This window comes from Wolffia australiana, chromosome 11, assembly GCF_029677425.1.
Source record: "Wolffia australiana isolate 7733 chromosome 11, ASM2967742v1".
Lineage (NCBI taxonomy): Eukaryota > Viridiplantae > Streptophyta > Magnoliopsida > Alismatales > Araceae > Wolffia > Wolffia australiana.
This window is the reverse complement of record NC_135845.1, coordinates 6,912,421-6,920,965: the sequence shown is the minus strand read 5'-3', so window position 1 is coordinate 6,920,965 and position 8,545 is coordinate 6,912,421. Positions and strand designations below refer to the sequence as shown.

General features: G+C 40.4%; 1 non-coding gene across 1 annotated transcript; it reads right to left on the bottom strand.

The window, feature by feature from the left end:
- Nucleotides 1-4,046: 4,046 nt before the first annotated feature.
- On the bottom strand, nt 4,047-4,150 carry LOC144709945 (small nucleolar RNA R71). Its single transcript, XR_013583163.1, has one exon. It is a non-coding gene; the product is annotated as a small nucleolar RNA R71 (small nucleolar RNA).
- Nucleotides 4,151-8,545: the final 4,395 nt, after the last annotated feature.

Below are 8,545 nucleotides of genomic sequence, written 5' to 3'. Positions count from 1 at the left end.
TCCACGTGCATTATCTCCAACAAAGTATCTGTACTTATTTAAACAAAGATGAGATTAATCAAAAGAAACATATATTGAATAGTAATACATAAAAAACTCATCATCATATATGCTTAAATGATGACACAATTATATTTATCAAATACCCCCCAACTTAGATCATTACTAGTCCCATAGTAATGAAACATAAATAAAGATAAAATGATGATCAATCATTGACTCTTTGTTTTTGATAGCTCTTGCTTTTAGCTCGTCAAGAGAAGTCCTTTGTCAATAGAACATGGTCAGCTTTCAGAGAAATTCTCAAAAGATATATTTCAGCCTTAACCAAAACTAAATGCACTTCTGACCTATGAAATACATATTACTAAGTACATATACATGGGATAAGATTGAGTTAACTCCCCAAGCGCATTACTGAACAGGGCGTGGAGAGCAGTGCTAGTATTTCTCCTTACTAATGGCTATATTACAATTGGCTCAAACATATGGGAGACAGCTTTTCCACCTTTCTTTTATTGCACATTTTTCTGCATTTCTTGTCCTTTTTAGGATGACATATCAACTTTTGTGCAGCTTTTATTTATTTCTAAATTTTTTAGTGGCGCTTATCCACCACCCATATGCTGTCCTTAGGAGATCGGCAGCTTATTTCCCCAAAGAGGTTTTGTATCCCTCTATAGCTTAGGGAGCTTCACTCACATCAATATTTAACACTGCCTTTGAGTCAACACTAGCCCTTCTCTCCACTAAAGCGAAAATTTTCATGCATGTAAGTGTGAACTCAACCTGAGGTGGGTGATAAGGTGAGAAAAATATAATGATAAGAATTGTGAAAATCAAACTAGTATGAACATCCATGCACTTAGTTAAGCTTATTTCGCCTTGGATTTCCTTTGGCTGTCAAGTCTTTTAACTCCAAACATCCTTGACAAGATTTGAAGTACTAGATCTATCATTACTTAGATATCAACTGAGATCATCATCCTTCTTCAGAGAAATTATTTATGATACTCCCCCCCCCTCTAAAACATGGCGTGTTCCTACATGCTTTATGATTAATATAATTGAAATAATAAGAGAGAGAGAAACTAACCGAGGATGTGGAGTTTGTGGAGATAGCGAATTGAGTCAAGTTGGTGAAGATGTTGTCTGATCCATTATTCAGTTGATGCTTTGAATAGCTAAACCTGCAAACTTAACGAAAGAAAACAAAACAAAACAAAAAGAAGGAAAGAAAGCAGTAAAAACTAAATCATGCTAGCATTATTTGGAGATTTCTCTAGAGGTATATTGATAGGTCCATGTAAATCCTCATTTTGCAAATAGGGTTTAAGTCTTTGTCCATTTACTGTGAAGCATTTTTGAGATTGGGGATTTGTAATTACAACTGCTCCATTCTCAAAGACTTCCTTGACAATAAAGGGTCCATCCCACCTAGTCTTTAATTTTCCAGGAAATAATTTCAACCTTGAACTATAAAGCCAAACTTTCTGATTTTCTACAAATATTCTTCTCCTAAGATTTTTATCATGAAATACTTTCCTTTTGGCTTTATATATTTTAGAATTCTCTTATGCCTCATTCCTAATTTCTTCCAGCTCATGTAATTGAAGTATTCTATGCTTTCCTGCTTTATCCAAAGAAACATTAAGCTTCCTAATTGCCCACAAAGCTTTATGTTCTAATTCCAAGGTAAATGGCAAGCTTTTCCATAAATCATTCGAAAGGGAGACATTCCTAAAGGAGTTTTATAAGCAGTCCTATAAGCCCCTAATGCCTCTTCCAACTTCTTTGACCAATCCTTCCCATCAGGACGTATATTTTTATAAGTATTTTCTTGACCTCTTTGTTACTCAACTCTACCTGACCATTAGCTTGAGGGTGATAAGGAGTTGTGACTCGATGATGTACGCCAAGCTTCTTCAAAAGATTTCTGAAATTATAATTTGTAAAATGAGAACCTCCATCGCTAATTATAGCTCTAGGAAACCCATATCTATAAAAGATATTATTTTCCACAAAATTCACCACTACTTTACTATCATTGGTCTTGGTAGGATAGCTTCTACCCATCTTGACACATAATCAACTGCTATCAAAATTTACCCATAACCATAAGAGTTTGGGAATGGCCCCATAAAATATATTCCCCATTGATGACTCTCAAATATGTCATCAAATAATTAATTCATGCTAATATCATGCTAATATCATGCATATGCATCATTTTATGAAATTACTAACCCCACTTGATCCTTTGAATCAAGTGGAATATATTTAACATTTTATGGTTAGTAAACATTCAGAGACAGGTTAAGAAGATCAAGGAAAGAGACGAGGATCAAGAGGAGCGGGCGAAAATTCAAAGAAGCAGAAATTACGAAAATGCCCCTGGGCATGACTTAAGAGAAACCTATAAATACTCTCTTGAGAGTTGATTTTAGGTTGTCCAGAATTTTTCTCAAGGAAGCTAGGGCTTGGAGAGAAAGGATTTCTGCAGACCCTCCAAGGCTGATGAGCATTGGAGCTGGGAGAGAAGCAAGCTGAGGAGTAGCTGGAGCATGACGATCGTCGCCTTGCCCGGAAGGAGTGACACGGGGAGGCGTGAGCGTTTCAGTTTTAGTACAATCTTCTTCTCCCTTCTAAGACAATCAGAGTTGGGTTGAAGATCACAAGCTGTGTCTTCAGCATTTCCAATTTCTGTTGTTCCTTTGGTTACGCTTGATTTCGAATTTCATAGTTGATTGAATCGTTGCCCATTCTATTCTAGCAAAAATTCCATTGTTCTCGCATCAGATCGTGAAATCCATCCCTGCAGAACTTCCAAACTGCTAGCAACCCAGGCAACAGCCTAGGTTGCCAACAATCCCAGCCGCGGGGAACAACGCCACACGCAGCAGAGCTGCGTGCAGCAAGCTCGCCTGCGCGCAGCAGCGCCGCGAGCAGGGTCGCCCACGCGCAGCAGTGCCGCGAGCAGGCTCGCCCACGCGCAGCAGCGCCTCGAGCAGGCTCGCCCGCGCGCAGCAGCGTAGCGAGCAGGCTCGCCCGCGCAGGCGCTCGCGCGTGCACAAACACCCGCTGGGTGTTTGTGAAATTGCCCCAAAGGGCAAAGGCAAATCCTCAGTAAGGAAAGCCTTACTGAAGATTTGCTGCACCGAGACTTTTAAACAAAGCTCTGTCGTTTGTACTGAAGATCGTTTACCAAAGTTTATACTTGAGTATTGAGATCTAAAAGAACTGATTTGATAGAAAGAATTCTTCTGCTGTTTTTTGCCGTCTCCCTGTGGATCGACCCTCACTCACCCTAAGCTGTGAGGTTATAAATTTCGTTGTATAAGCTCAATCCTCACACGTATTAACTGCTAAATAACCAGTAAAAAAACACCCCAAAAATTGAGCTTATCAACTGGCGCCGTTGCCGGGGAGCACGGTATTACAGTAGGAATTTTTGTTTTTCTGAATCTACAGTCGTTCTTTATTATCCTCTTAAGCTGAAGGACTTTAAAATCCTCAGCCCATCGTCTGCTAACATTTTGCTGAAGATTTATGGTAGTTACACGCTCAGGAGCTGGTGAGAAGTCTGCAGAAAAAATTATTAGAGACGCCACTCTGGATTCTACAGTTACAGAACCAGAAATTCAGCAGAGAACTATGGCTGAAGAGGTTCATCAGCAGCATGAGAGGAGGAGGACCATGCTGGACAGGTCGACATCGTCGGGAAGCCTACGACAAACCGATGTAAATCTGAACATCGGCGACGGTATTTCATTTCGATACGACAATGCATTAATTAATTCCATGCCTGAGTTTAATGGATTGCATGCCCAAAACCCATTAGAATTCCTTGATGATTTTCATATTAGATGCTCGTCTCAAAATGTTCCCGGAATATCTACAGAAATGCTTAAAATGAAATATTTTCCTTTGACGTTAAAAGATAAAGCATTCGCATGGTATCGTAATCTAGGAATTACTTTTAATTCTTGGGAAGAAATGCAAGGAAAATTTCTGCAGAAATTTTACCCTCTCTCCAAAACCAACTTTTCCAGAAGAGAAATTCACAATTTCCATCCCCATGACGGAGAAGCCTTTAGTGAATCATGGGAGAGATTCAATGACTTGTTGAGGAAATGTCCTCACCATGGCATTGAGCAATGTCAATTAGCTTAAATATTTTATGAATCTCTCGCTTATTTTATGAAAAACAAAGTAAATCTCGCTACGGGCGGAACGTTTTATACCGCTTATGAGGACGAAGTTTTCGATATTTTGGAGAGAGTTGCAGAAACTGACTTGCAGGAGATTGGAGCCAATCAGAATGGGAGAAACCTGCAGCCAAAAAGAGTAGGAGTTCTGCAGGTCAACACCAAGGAGGGGGAGCTACAAGCGGGTTTAAGAGAGACCAACCTGAAATTGGAGGAGCTCACCTCCACCTTGAAGAACGTTTTTTTAGGTAATTCTCCCATTGTTAAAGCTAAAATCTGCTCTCTCTGTTTTAGCAGGGAACATGAAGATGGAGCTTGCCAGTCCATGGAGGAAGAAGTGAAAGCCTTCAATCAACCTCAACAACCATGGGCTGGCCAAAAGAGAGTCGGATTTCAAAGTGGAGAGAGCTTCACCCAAGGGAACAAAGCTCCTTTTCAACACCAATTTCAGCAGAAGCAGCAGTTTCAATCAAGACACCAACAGCAGTATAAGGCTCCCTCTCAAACTCAACCTGATTTCTCTACACTAACCCCGGTTATTTCAAATATGATCGAGAAGCAAAATCAGAAGTTGAGAGCGGAGATGGAGATGCGCATGCAAGTCATCATGGAGTTCCAAACGAAGCAGATGTTGGAGTCCCAAGAACAGATGAGGAAGCTATTGGAGAGCTTCAGACCTGCACCACCTGAACACCAAGGTATAACTCTAGAACCCCATTGCACATCATATAAACTTCCCACGAAACCGGTAATAAATTCATGCAACCTACATCATGTGCAACACTCCATTCATGATGATACGAATGGAGAAGATCCTGAAGTTCTAGCAATCTCAAAATTGAGAAATGGAAAGGAACTTCAGGATCCTTATCAGAATTCTATAGAGAATTCTAAGAAGGGGAATGAACCAAGAGAGGAAGAAGGAAAGGATTCTCCCTACGTGGAGGAACCTCTACCTTCTACGAGTGGGCAACATGTTCCTTACCCTTCAGCTTTAAATAGGAAAAAACCGACTCTTGATTATGAAAATAGATTACTTGAGAACTTTAAAAGAGCCACCATGACTGTTACTGTAGAGGACATGCTTAGGTGTGCACCCTCCCTAAAGAAATACCTTAAGGATTCTTGCACCATTAGGAAGCCTAGGGAAGTAGTTAAATTATCTGAAAATGCCTCTAACATTCTTAATGCCATCCCTATTAAGATGAGAGACCCCGGAGCCCCTTTCATTACATGTGAAATAGGAGGAAATACCTTTTCTAAAGTTTTATTAGATACGGGAGCGAGCATAAGCATCATCCCAACGGCATTATATGAGGAGTGTGGGTTTGGAGACTTGGAGGAAATACATATGGATTTACTCCTAGCTGACGGAACTGTTAGGCAACCCGAGGGAAGGTTAACCGATGTCATGATCACTGTAGAGAATTGCGAAATACCTGTAGATTTTATAGTGACTGATGTAAAGATATCGGGAAACATTAGCTTAGCTCCTATTATCTTAGGAAGACCATTTTTAGTTACGGCAAAAACGATTATGGATTGGGAGAAGGGGACGGTGGAGTTTAAAATTGGAAAGGAGAGAGTCCAACTTGATACATCAAAAATGATGAAGTGTCCCTTAGGAAGCAATGAGGAGTTAAAACTATGTACAGAGGATGAAGGAGAGAATGTGGTTAAGGAATACTTGTCACAAGTAGAGGGTAGAGGGCTAGAAGAAGAAATCATAGACTCCCCTTCGGTAGAGGTAGGACCAGAACTGAAACCGTTACCTTCATCCCTCAAATATGCACATCTAGATGAGAAGAAAACCCTACCTGTAATCATATCTTCATCACTAACTCCTGAACACGAAAAAGACTTGCTCGAGGTACTTAGGGAGCATAAGAAGGCTCTATGTTGGACATTTGATGATATTAGAGGAATTCCATCTTCAATCTGTGAACATAGGATATTTCTGGAAGAGGAAACCAGACCTTGTAGAGAGCATCAAAGGAGACTCAACCCTTACATGAGAGAGGTTCTTGAGAAAGAAATTATAAAGTGGTTGAATGCGGAAATAATTTACGCCATATCCAACAGTAGATGGGTAAGTCCCGTACACATGGTGCCAAAAAAGTCTGGAATTACAGTGGAAGTGAATGAAAAAGGGGAAGAGGTGCAGAAGAGATTGACCACTGGATGGAGAGTATGTATTGATTATAGGAAGCTAAACAAGGCGACCAAGAAAGACCACTACCCTCTACCCTTTATGGATCAAATATTAGAAAAGTTGTCGGGGCAACAATATTTTTGTTTTCTTGACGGTTATTCAGGGTACAACCAAGTAAACATCCATCCTGATGATCAAGAGAAGACAACATTTACAAGTCCCGTAGGGACATATGCCTTTAGGCGTATGCCTTTCGGGCTATGCAATGCCCCCGCCACATTTCAGCGGTGTATGAATGCCCTCTTTTCTGATTTAGTAGGAGAATGTCTAGAAATCTTTATGGATGATTTTTCAGTATTTGGACCTACCTTTGCAAACTGCCTCCTAAGCCTAAAGACCCTTAGGGGTTTCCTCGGCCACGCGGGTTTCTATAGACGTTTCATTCTTGACTTTGCTAAAATTTCCAAACCTCTTACAAATCTTTTATCGTCTAAGAACAATGAGTTTGAACTAACACTAGAAGCTAAAGATGCATTTTATAAATTGAAGGAAGCCTTAGTTAATGCGCCTATCTTGCAAGGGCACCATTGGACCCTTCCTTCTGAACTAATGTGTGATGCTTCTGATTTTGCAGTAGGTGTAGTGTTAGGTCAGCGAATCGACAAGAAACCCGTGGTCATCTACTACGCCAGCAGAACCTTAGTGGACGCGCAGCTAAATTATACTACTACCGAGAAGGAACTGCTGGCCATTATTTTTGCTTTAGAAAAGTTTAGATCTTACTTGTTAGGTAGTAAAATTACTGTTTTTTCTGATCATGCAGCTATTAGATACTTGTTAACGAAGAAGGAGGCCAAACCTAGGTTGATTAGATGGGTGCTTTTATTGCAGGAATTTGATTTAGAGATCAAAGATAAGAAAGGGTGTGAAAATGTAGTAGCAGATCATCTCTCTCGAATCATGAGCACCCAACCTGAGATTATAAATGATGCATTTCCTGATGAATATGTCCTAACCGCACAAGGAACATCGCTTCCTTGGTACGCGCACATTGTCAATTTTTTGGTTTCAGGAAAAATTCCCACAGGATGGACGTCTCATGAGAGGAAGAATCTGCTTAAGGATGCACGATTTTACTTTTGGGAAGATCCGGAGCTATTCCATCAAGGCCAAGATCAAATTTTGAGGCGGTGTGTCCCCGAGAGCGAGCAAAGAAGCATTTTGGAATTCTGTCATTCCAAACCCGGAGGGGGACACTACTCGGCCAAGGTAATAGCTCATAAAGTTGTTGAATCGGGTTTCTTTTGGCCTACATTATTTCATGGCCAGAAATTTTATAATACTTGTTTAGCATGCCAAGCATCCGTCAACATAAATAGGAAAGATAGAATGCCCCTACAACCCATCCTAGAAGTAGAAATATTTGATTTATGGGGAATCGATTTTATGGGACCCTTCCCTAGTTCTAATGGTTATGAATATATTTTGATGGCTGTCGATTATGTCTCCAAATGGGTAGAAGCCATTCCCTCCAAAACCAATGACAGTAAGGTAGTGACTAATTTTATTGAGAAAAACATCTTTTATAGATATGGATGCCCACGAGCTATCATTAGTGATGGAGGTTCCCACTTCACAAACTACAACTTTAGGAACCTCCTCAAGAAGTTTAGTGTCCATCATCGAGTCACTACTCCTTATCACCCTCAAGCCAATGGCCAAGTTGAATTGTGCAATCGGGAGGTTAAGAAAATTTTGAGGAAAATAGTGCGTCCGGATGGGAAAGATTGGTCTAGGAAGCTAGACGAGGCATTATGGGCCTATAGGACCGCTTACAAAACTCCTCTCGGCATGTCTCCCTTTCGACTTATCTTTGGGAAGGCTTGTCACCTACCACTTGAGTTAGAACACAAGGCCCTATGGGCTATTAGGAAACTCAACCTAGATTTGGATAGAGCCGGCAAGCATAGACTTCTTCAATTGAATGAGTTGGAAGAGTTAAGAAATGAGGCTTATGAGAATTCGAAGATTTATAAAGCCAAGATGAAGATGTTTCATGATAAGAGCTTGAAGAGACAAATTTTTGTAGAGAATCAAAAAGTATGGCTTTACAACTCTAGATTAAAACTCTTTCCAGGAAAATTGAAAACGCGATGGGATGGCCCCTTCCTTGTTCAGCAGGTTT